The sequence below is a fragment of the Phalacrocorax carbo genome, chromosome 3 (assembly GCF_963921805.1).
Source record: "Phalacrocorax carbo chromosome 3, bPhaCar2.1, whole genome shotgun sequence".
Classification (NCBI taxonomy): Eukaryota; Metazoa; Chordata; class Aves; order Suliformes; family Phalacrocoracidae; genus Phalacrocorax; species Phalacrocorax carbo.
In genome coordinates, this window is record NC_087515.1 from 49254318 (window position 1) to 49266694 (window position 12377).

The window sequence follows — 12377 nt, forward strand, 5'->3', positions numbered from 1 at the left end:
AATATATACAACCATCACATACTACATGAACCCACCATAAACAGAGGCAGACATGTTACATTCTCACACTTGAAGCTAACTGCTGTTGAGAGCAGAATAAATTCCGAAGACGAAATAATCAGCAAATCCTAAATTATATTAATTAGGGCCTGCTCACAGTTAGATTATGCCCAAACTGCAATCAGAATGCAGCTAGCTAATCTGGCAACACTACAGAAACACAGACTTCCCTACTTCATGAACTTTACTACATGGCACAACAATCATCAAGTACTGACACCGAAGCCCCAGCTCTCATGAGCATTCTTAGTTTTACTAGCCAAGACAGTTAAAGTTTTTAGGTCAACATTTAAAACTAGAAGTGCCATTTCAATGTCCCGTTCAATTCCACAGCACAACCAAGAGGTGCCATTCAATGAACTTGCCAGTAAGGACAACTGAGAGGGACCAAGAGTCCATAGCAGTGTTATGATTGTTTCTTGTGCAAAGCATGCACAGAAGTGTCAAGAGGTCTGGAAAAATCCCTTCCTGCTGGTCTCATTCTGGAGCCATACGAGGAGCTCAACACTCCCTGGTCCTCTTTAAGCAGCAGGAATGTACAGTACAATAAGTTTCCCCCATTCTTTCATTCTCCATCTCAGCTTTTGGCCCTAGCATCATCCACAAATATGGGCTTCCATTTCCTTCAGAGCAAGGTCTAGCAATGATTCATCTGATTTTTTTCAAAATAAATAAAATAAAAATAAAAAATAGAAGTGTGTGATCTCCTGACTGGGAGGCTGGTGGGTCTAAAACTGGGTGGAAGGCATCAGACATCACAGGACCCACAATTATGTGAACCGTGTTGAGCTGCTAACATTTAATACAAGGAACAGCAGAAGGGAAAATGATTTTTCAACTTCATTAGCCATTACAATACAGAAATGCACATGTTCCCTATGGTGGCATCAAGTTAATATGCCCATAGTTTTCAGGTCTCAGTTTTTCATGTTGGTTTTTCTACCGCTATTTCATAGATAACCAGATAGATCTTGAACATTTGTAGGGGATGAGCTTACTCAACAGTAGCTACAAGGCTTCTCCCTACCACCACCAGTCAGAGGGGTTGAGTAACACTGCCCTGAGAGTCAGAGAAGCTCTGATACCTCTCCCTGGGGAAGTGTCAGCCCACACCAAACACAAATTTGCAGTGTCAATTTGGAAAAGGAGAAAACAGGTACACAGTTAAATGAGCACACAGCCTAGTGACTGCAAAAAGTTAATTACATTTCTTGTTTGAAGGTATGTCTGTTTCCTTGAGCCACCTCCGACATGCACCAAATTCCCTCATTCTAACACAAACCCATCATTTCTAGCTTAGCTTTTATGTTGCCCCAAAAGCACTGGCTAGCTTTGCTGGATCAGTCTGTCCATATTTATCACAAAAGCTTCCCCTTAGAGAGAAAGAAAAAGAGCCAACATTATTCCCAGTATTTGGATTTGATACTTTTGAATGAATTATCTCATAGATATTTTTTCCAGCATCTCTCCTGAAGTTCCCTAGGTGTTGCAAGGCTGCTCCCCCCACTTTTTCTCCCCCCTCCCCCTGCTCCAAATGGGAACTGTCTTCTACTCTCTATAAAATTGGCTCTGCAGAGCTGGATAAAAAATGTCACCTTAGGCACCTGAATTAATAGTTTGGTTATGTACTCTGTTAAGTCTTTACTATAGATCAGCATAAGTGTGCTAGACAGATAATTCTTTAGAGCTAACATTTTAAAAAGGTGTCAAAGCCAACATCCCTTTGAGATCTTGCTGAATTATCCACATTAAGAAAAACACCCAAAAAACATACTGAGATCCTGCCCCCCCCGCCACAGCTTTTCTTGGTACCACTGGAAATATAAAATGGTGGAAAAAAGTTGCCAGGAATAAATACTTCCATGGAGTTTCTAAAGCTGCAATTAATGTTAATGAAGCTATACCTTATATGGCAAGAAGATAGAGTATAAATTGGATAAGTAAGAAAAATGATCAGCCATTGTGCTCTTCCAATATAGTACATCAGGGTATTGCCACTGTAAAGCTATCTTTATTTTAAACCATTAAATAAAACAATATAAATCTGCAAGCAGGTGTTTCTTGTTGCGGGAGTATTGAAAGTTGTAATGCAAACAACCTAATTCTAGCATCTACGTAGAGCGTGAAGTAAATTTACTGATCACTGATGCACTGAGCACGGGGAGGACACAATCAGCGGGAGCTTCCAGCAAGATTATCCTATTAAAGCAGGAAGACTTCATGCGGCTGTTAAGGAAGTAGTCGAAAGCAGGTGATGGAAGTGGGGGTTTGCCGAGTAGGCATGGGTCCACTGTACATGTTAAGTTGTTGTTTTCTGCTCAGCTAAGCAGCAGAGAATTGATATGTTAGCAATGAAGTGCAATGACAATTAAATTGTAACTGACCTACATGTTACCATCATTACGCTTTCTCTTTTTTACTGCTTTCCCTCTTATTTAATCACACAGTATGGGGTTTTTATTAGGCTGTAATGTTAAAATCTTCATCCATTTAGCCATAAATGTTTGACTGGATATCTATCAGACTTCCTTGCACTATACAAACAAAACCATTTTGCTGAATCATTGTTGACTTGTTTGTGGCCTAATTTAATGAGTGTAATAACTTACATTACTACCCAGTTAACATTTAGGAGCCCAGAAAAGACCTGCTAGCATGCAGAAAGCTACTGTATACATTTTCTATTCATATCACTCCTCTTTGCAGTAAATTTTATACAATAATATGCACTTCTTGCAATGCTGGCTTTGCTTTTCCTCAGCCCAGGTTGAGTTCTCCATAGCCAGGCTGCAAGGCTCAAGTGCCTCAAAATTCCGATGCAGATTCAGCTTTCTAGGTATTGGGTAACGGTCCACATAGTCATCAAAGTATCACGCAAAAGAAACCTCAGCACATATTCATTACATCACACTCATGCAGGAAGCTGTATTATTAAGGAGGAAAATACCAAAACAAGTACTATTACTTCAGTAGAATAAGGTTTCTAAGTTAAATATAAAACTAGAGAAAGCTAAACTCGGTTTGCCAGACCTTAGTTCAAATTAGGTGAAACAAATGGTGCTGGCTTTACAATATCAAGGGCAAAAAACAGGTATTTGGGTCTGGCCCTGCATAATTAAGAATTTAAGGATGTCTGTAAGCCCTGGGGAGCTCTGAGCAGGCTGCGGGTGCCCTGCAGGAGCACATTCAGGCTGTGGGATGCTACAAAGCCACCGAACACCGATGATTTTGAGACATCTTCATTTTTATTCTATTATATTGGAAAAAAAAATCCTTCTTGTCACTACCTACACTTGAAGCATTCAGCTGGCACCTGACAGTCCAGGGGAATCAATTAAGTAACAAAATAAAGTCTCCATATTCATACCCTAATTTAACACGTACTTGGCAAGGCAGAGGCATTTTCCTGCTTTCAAGGCCGTAACTCAAACACCAATACATAGAGAGGGTAACAATCTGTGAAGAGCAAAAGTTGAAACATTCCATTTTCCACACTCACAAATTCGTTTCAGTTTATCAAAGGGATATCACCAACTACATTTTATTATAGACATCCTTTGCTAATTGCAATGAGTCAAGCTGTATTGTGGAATCACTACAAAGTCTCTACTGTCCCCCAAACATACTCAAACCACCCTCTTACTTTTGTCCACAGGAGAAACAAAAACCAAAACAATTTACAACAGACAAGAAAGATAATTTTGACTCAATAAGCATAAGCCTGACCATGCTGTCATACTGCTCACTACCTCTACAAAGATGTGTTTCAAGCTCTTCAGGCTTCTTGGGGCAAGTGAGGTTTTTTGTTTGTTTGTTTAAGTATATTCAATGAAACCCTAGGAATTCTTTTGCCTGTTACCTCCCCAGCTAAAATTGTCTTAATGCTTTTCCCTCTCACATTCCCCTGGTCTCTTTGTCTCTAACACTGGACAAACTGAAAAGGGGGCAGGAAAATTTTCAAAGGAATTAATAGATTGCAAATGTCTTGAAGAATGGCAAGGAAAAGCAAAAGCGCAGATTTCATCACCCTGGAAAAGGGTCTGAGCGTCAGGGTGGGGAAAGCACCAAGAAATCATGACTTCAGGATTCCGCAAATTAAAAACCAATTAACATTATTGTAAATCTGCCCAATCTGTGCTCACCACTGTTTGTGGAACACTTTGTCCATGGGCATCTTGACCATGAAACTTACTGTGTACTATTGTAGTACAAACTTTAATACATACAGCAATGAAACCTCATTAGTGATAGTTATCAAATCAGTGTGTATTACTTTTGCCATTGATAGCATTTCATATGAAAACAAAGCCATATCAGGACACACCTGTCAGCCATCTAGCAGCAAGACACCCTCATTGGTATTAAAACCAAGGATTCCCCAAGTTCTTTAATCTCCTCTATCCCTTGTAGTCAAATAACTTGGAAATACATTTTTTACAAACTCCTTCTCAATATTAGATTGTACAGTTAGATGAGGTACTTGTACTCATCCCAGGATGGACACAGAGTTATGAAAAATTAGGTCCATCATGCAGAAAAAGTACTAAGCAGAGTACAATGTAAACTGGAAGAAGTTGTTTTCAGAGAAAAGTACATTTTGAGGGGCATGCTAATTCCTCAAACCAACGTTTAATTTAGGACTTGATTTGATTTAGCTCAGCTCTTCTTTTAGTTCTAGAGCCAAACCTGCTTGTGCCATGACAATCCAGAGCTTCCTGAAAAACAGATCCTGTGGTAGGCTCAAAAAAAAAAAATAAATCACAGAGCTTTTAAGGTCAGATTTATTACCACTTCATTGCAAAGTTTCGTATCAGGGGAGGAAAAGATAATGAGCTACAATCTGGTTGGGAATGCCATTTGATTTAAGCAGCATCCACTGAGCTAAGCATAAACCAAAGACAGACTACTTAAGACAGCAGGGAGCATTCACACATGCGGGAGTTCCTTCAGCACCATCCAGGAGCAACTGCAAGAATATTTCTTCCAAGGCACATATCAATGCTGTGAAGTGCTCAAACTTGGAAAAGTCTATAATATTAGTGTCCTGGTTTTGGCTGGAGTAAAGTTAATTTTCTTCGCAGTAGCTAGTATGTGGCTACATTTTGGATTTGTGCTGGCAACAGTGTTGATAACACAGGGATGTTTTCACTCCTGCTGAGCAGGGCTTACCCAGAGTTAAGGTCCTTTCTGATCCTCACCCCACCACACCAGTGAGGGGCAGGGGGGGGCACAAGGAGCTGGGAGGGGAGATGATCTGAGACAGTGACCCCAACTGACCCCAGGGATGTCCCACACCACATGGTGTCATGCTCAGCAGATAAAGCTGGGGGAAGAAGCAGGAAGGGGGGGACGTTGGGAGTGATGGTGTTTGTCTTCCCAGTAAGTCACCATTAGGCATGATGTAGCCCTGCTTTCCTGGAGATGGCTGCACACCTGCCTGCCAATGTGAAGGGGTGAAGGAATTCCTTGCTTTGCTTGTGTGCGTGGCTTTTGGTTTACTTATTAAACCATCTTTAGCTCAACCCATGTGTATTCTCACTTTTACCCTTCTGATTCTCTCCCCCATCCCACCAAGGGGGAGTGAGCAAGCAACTGTGTGGATTGTGGTTGCTGGGGTTAAACCATGACAATTACTTATTGGCTACAGAGCTTGATGTCCAGCTTTGCAGTTTTAAATCTCTATTAACCATAAAAACTGACTTACGCACATGAGATGTTGCCTATGCGAATGTGCTTTAAGCTAAAGTGATGGTAACCCCATACAGAGCACTTCAGTTTGTGGCTGTTACAAGCCACAGTCAGATCAACCTCTATGTGAAAGGACTGAACACATGGATTTTAAGTACTTTTTGGCAGGATGCTTTCCTAATTGTTACAGCCATGAAATTCTTTATATTGTGGTGACATGGAGTAGGTGTATAAGTGAATTATACAGTTCATATTGGCTAAGATCTTGTAGCAGGATTATTATCCTGAGTTCAGAGCCATCAGTGAAATTCTGTGGAAGTAGACAAAGGAGAAAAGCTGAGGCGTAACTGTCAGGGGTGCTGGATGAACCACCAAAAAGGTGGTCTGGTAAACGGAGAAATGAGCTAGAACTACTACATACAATGACTACATGCAGGTCATTTGTTTTATTCCTGCATTCATGTAAAAACAATTTATCTTTCTATATTATATACATCATTACGAACACGTGCAGCATAATACTGACTGTTTTCAAGTGCAGGGCCGCTTCTTGACCGTAGCTTTTCCTTGGCAGCGTACAAACACACACACGATTTTGTCAGCACCTGTAGTCAGTGCGAAGGGCTGCTTCACCCGATTTAAGAGGCTTACTGAAAAGTATAAACACATCGGGTAGAATAAGATGCCAGGACTGCATACTGAGGACATCTGTAAGCAGAAGCTTGCAGGAGACACATTAATGATGAATCTCAAGGTACACAACGTAGAAAAGTTGAGCCCTGCCAAACTCCAGTCATAGGGGTTTTTTTCCCACCCAACATTTGTTACATTTCAGCTGGAATCTAATACCAAACCCTATTTCCACACCCAGCACCCTCCATTAAGCTCAGCTGAGCCCTTCTCACCTTCTACTGTAAAAGGCCAAAGCTCCAATAATTATTTAAATTTTATACAATTGTTAAACCAAAAAGAATTGATACAGTATTTCTAATTGTTTCTCTGGAAACTAACATGCAAACGCGTTGAATGCAGTGATTTTACAGCAAGGCTATCAAAGGTTAGAATCAAAAATTCTATCGCAACTTGAACTGTTCTGAATTTTATTTCAATCATTCGCAAGTTTTCTGAACCTTTGGTTGGAGGTTTGTTGGTGGTTTTAATTGAAAGAGGTCTAAATATTTTCATTTTTCTGTGTTTATAATGAAATATTTCAATTTTATTTCCACATATCTTCAAGTTAAGCCATAAGAAAATGAATACACCAGGAATTAAATCCATAATTTTAATACATTTCAGCTGTTCCAAAATGTATTTTTGTTGTCTTTCCATTGAACTATTAAAAAGGAAATATGTTGTATATCAACCACATAGAAAAAAATTTTAGGGTGCTAGTCAAACGAATGACTTCTATAACCATACGCAAAATACATCGGCTCTGATTTTACAGCAGGATGTAAACAGAACAGTTTCTCTTCCTTCCTCTGTTTTTTCCTTGCCTTTTTTAAAGGATTTTAATTATCCTATTTAGAAAGAACCTCTCCCTTCCTCAAAGAGCATGTTCAAACAACACCTCTGTCTCTCAGGGTTTGTTTCACCTGAATGACAACATTAAGTAGCAACTCTACTTAACTATTTTTAAGGCCCTGATCGGTGTCAGTTATACAGCGATGGGAAGATTATTTCAAGTCTGAAATACCCAAAGAGCTGTGAGATCACATATATGAATCAGCCAGGCTTAGAGATAAGTAGCAGCATCCCATAAAAAGACGTTCTTTCCTTCGCTCAGTCTGTTATGCCAAAGAGTTAAAAATCAGAGGCTGTCAGAGAAACCCCACATACCTCTTGAAACATCTCACAAAAATCCAGAAAAATGTACTAATCCCATCTTAATTTCTCAATATTTAATTTAGGACAAATGATCATGTATGGATTTGCCATTTTGTAAAAATTTTACCTGAATTTCTATTTTTTAGTGAATGTCATGAACTTCCAGCAAAATTTCTTTAAAACAGAAATTGAAAATAGCCAATATTTGATGATTATTTTGATAAATAGCCAATATTTGATGATTATTTATATTTTGGCCACTCAGTTTTACCATAAAGTGGAAGGCTTGGGGTTTTTTGTTTTGTTTTGTTTTTGCTTTTTAAGTTTGTAGCATGAAATGCACTCTCTCCTTATTGATAACATAATATTGGTCTATGAAAGTCACATAACAATTTAATTGCTGGAAAGGTTTTTGGAAAGATATCTTAATTCAATGCATAGTTCAATTTGGTTTTAAAAACCTTTAAACATCTCAGTAATAGCAAAACGTGTGAATTGTCAAAGAGCTGTGTATTTCAAAGCATTACCGAGTCATGATTATTAGTTTTATTCTGAATGGATAACAGCATACACCATGTGCTCCTGTGAGTCATGCTGAAGATTTCTATTATTAAATCCTGAAACCTTAAATATTTGATGTTTTTTCATTTGTATTTCTGAGTCTCCTTATATTCCATTTGTAGGACTGAAAAATGGGGCTGGTAGTAAAAAAAAAAACAACAGTGAAACAAGCCCCTGACTCACAAGTTTTCTGCTTTTCTTCTCACTTCCTTTATTACCTCTCAAAGTGGCATGGAAAGCATGACCCATATATGCTGAGCACATTAAAATATGATGCATGTTACTAATCCTAAACATAACACTGGCAGCTTGGCACTACTTACTCCACTCCACATGCCCAAATTAACACATGGAAAGGCAAAGGCGCCAGCCAGCTTCATAGCTCAACTATCAGGTTTTGCACTTGAGTCACCAGAAATATGCAAGACAAACTTGCATATTCCTTTTTGTAACTTGCCTTAGAGCAGGCACAGTCTAACAGGAAACAGCATCCTGTTTTTCCTCAGAAAAACAGTGGTGACTCGAGATAACTTTTCAGGCTACGGCTCAGACAACTGAAAAACAGAATTCCCCGATGTGCAGGACTCGGCCCTGTGGAATCCAGCAGGAAATGAAGGTAATATTCATAATAGAATATACTTCTCTGCAACTTCCTGAACTGAGGATCTGCAAAATCTCCCCCCAAAAAATAAATCCGACATTATTCTCTAAATCTTCAGTCACTGCTGCTCATTACGCTGCTCTTCATGCTGCACAGAAAGCCCCAGGTGGGGAACCGAGGCAGGCAGACTGGGAGTCACACTGCAACCCAGGGAAAAAAATAAAAGCTTTTATGCTGGAGGAACATACAAGTGCTGGACGATAGCATTAACCCTTGGGGTTTTAAAAAAATTAAAATTGCCTTCCAAATCACATGATCTTGCAAACAGAGAATGAACTCTGAGAGCACACAAGTCCCTCCCTCACCCCACTCCACCACCACCCCATCGTGCTGTGCAGAGCCAGGTTATGCCAAGTTTAAAATGTTACACCTTTCTCCTCTAGGTAAGCATCGCTCTGCTAAATTCGAGAGTCTCCCACACGTCTTCCTCTTGGCAATTCATGCCTAGCATGAATTCTTCACAAGTTCCGGTTATGTTTTCTAGTAGGGCGGTTCCTCCAGAACGCACATTTGCTGGACATCATTCTCAGGCCAGAGCATGCTATCCAAGCCATTTAATTACCAAATCCTCCATTTTGACAATATTGCACTTCTGGTACTATCACCTTCTCTGTGAAGTTCTCTATTCTGCTACTACAGTCTAAATAACCTAAGTTACTTCAAAACATCTTTAAGTTAGTGGAAAAAGGCAGGTTTAGAATTAACCCTGAAATTCTCTTATTAGCCCAACTAAACCGTTTGTGAGAAATATATCTATACTATGTGTCTGAATGAATGTATATAATTTCCAAAGTGTTGCTCCCTTCCTTTGGTGAAGCTTCTTCCCCAACTCTACAAATTCACTTTAATTATTTAATCAGTTTGGCTTAAATTCACAAAGCATTAAATTGTTAGTTGTTATTTAACATTCCTTATAAATTGTATTTATTAATTTCAGGAAGGAGACTTGCTGTTGCTACAGTAATTTAAATTAGTACCACATGGCTACAGGCTGCTGCTAAATGATACTTTGGGGCAAAATCAGTTCTTTAAAGGTCTTTAAATGACAGTAGAGGTAAGCTAACCAAATTTTTGTCCAGAAAGTTACAATTTATCAAAAATGTAATAAACCATGGACGAAATATTCATTGTAAGCACCACAATGTGGTCCATGAAATGACATTTTAGCATCTCTCACTCTGGTCATACTAAAGTTTGCTGACAGTGCAGGGTAATGCTCCATTGATATTTAACAGTCTCCATCTACATGGTAGTCTGTGATACTGTAACTTTATACACTCCAGTCCATTCTTTCACCGGCACTAAATCAGTCAACTTTGACATACATCATTGTTCCATTTTCTTTGCTTAATTTTAATGCTGTAGATGTTTTAAACTTCCCAATATTATTACCTTTGAAAGCAACTGGGGAAAAAGAATCGCTTCCTTTCCCAATTCTCCCTGCACTTCCCGGATACGTGCACGCACACACCTTTGCGATAAACCTCGGCATACTTCTCCTGATCATGAGGAAAATTATGGTCTCTGCTGGTGATCACTAGGTAGCACTAGCTATAGAAATTTAACAACTGGAGACTCTTTAATCTTGATGTAGTATAGACAAGAGTACATCAGCACCTCCTATAGGAAAATCCGGACGAACACCACATATAAAATAACAAAATAAATGTATAAAATAATAGATTCATCTTCCTGCAGCTAAAGATAAATATTAAATAATCCTATCTGCTTCTGGCTGAAAATTAATTTCTTCTAAGGCAAATAGTGTAATACGTATATGCGTTTCAATTCCCATTTGGCAAAAAGCCTATTTTCAGTATGCAGTACATAGACTTTTGAAATACTAGAACTGCGTTCATCACAGACACACTTAAACAAATAAAATTTTCTTCCTTCGGGTACCAATTCACTGTGGTCTAATAAAATATATATATATATATATATTTATTTTAGAGCATCAGTATTCCCCACCAAATCCAGATATCCAGACTAAAAGCAAAGCTTTTTTTTTTTTAACCTCCCTTTTCTTCTTTGCAAAATAAGTAATAGGTTGCATCAGAAATATTGAGTGCCATTACTTTAAAATAGCCACAGAGGTACATCTACATAATACTTCGCAGTGCCATGTGGAGATATTTAAGAGGTAGCTCTGAAAAAGCTACCCCGAGCGCCAGGTATAGTCTAGTCATAGTACCACAACTCAACACATCTTAGCCTAAGTGTTGCGTAGCAAGGCTCATTCATTCTGAATGAGTTCAGAATGCACAGAAATGCATTACACTATTTAGACATAATTAAAGTGCTAGATTTATAAAAGCATCATGCACCTTAGCATGACAGTTTTTCATATGCATTTATGTACTTATTCCTAATATATTTAATTACTCCAGAAAACCCCTCCAGCATGGTTACCTTTAGGTATCCAAATACCTCTGTAGAACAGGCCCAAAGTTGACTGTCCATTTTTGTAGCCCTGTGTACACAACAATGAGAAATTAAGCTCTACATGTAGCACTCCTGATTAATTCATTATTTGAGGAAGGATGGGAGGGCAAAACACAGAGCGCCTCAAACCGGAAGTCTGAGAACTCCCTCTCACCATCTTGGCTCGGAAACGAACATCTCCATTGCCCAACGCCTTTGTCATTTCCCCTGCTGTGAAGTGCTCAGAAAACACCAGTCCATGAGAATGGCTTCAGTGTACACTAATCATTTTCTGTTCGTGCCCTAGCATGCATGACTTGCCTGGTGATGTATTTTGACAGAAAGCCTGAGGTGGCATGACATTTTGCAGTATTGTCAGCTTCCTGGGAGTACACATTCTTCTCTACCCCTTCCCCACCAAAACCCCCTTTCTCCTGTTTCAGAAACAGCATCTGACTGTCTCTCACACCACGCCTCTTTCCCGTGGCACGTTTTAAGCATATTTTATCCTCTCTCACTTATTTTAAGAATTCCCTCCCCATGCCTGGAGCCTTCAGGAATAGTGGGTGAAGTTGCTCATTACCCACGGTTGGAGAGCCTGGATATCTTTCTAGACCCGTATATCCTTGCCCATGCAAGGATATGAATTTACAGATTTACTGGCATATTCTTCATTCTAGACTATTTTGTGGTCCAGCCAGAGCTCTGACAGGAAGTTTGCACAGAATTTTTTACCTGAAAACTTTTTGAGATATCTTCACCTCAGTATCTTACCCGGGCCCTATTTGGTAGTATACAAACTAGCTGCTCCAATGCAGGATGCACAGATAAGATATTAGACCTCGCTACCATGGTGATTGATGTTCTAAAAATATCCAAGTCAGCTGTACTGACAGATGGGTTAAATATATGGCTGCACTATACCTGGATTACAATCTGTTAGGATGAGGGTGCAGATAAGGACCAGTGAGTGCAATTCAGTTTAGAAAGTTTAAAAACCAAAACAAAACTCCAAAAACAACAAAACAACCACAAAAAAAGTGTGCATAAAACCAACATTATGAAACTCTATTGGTCTTATATGTTAAGAAGGCATCTTTTTTATTTTTGTATCTTTCTGGTATGGCAACTATATCTGGTGCATTTATGCACATGA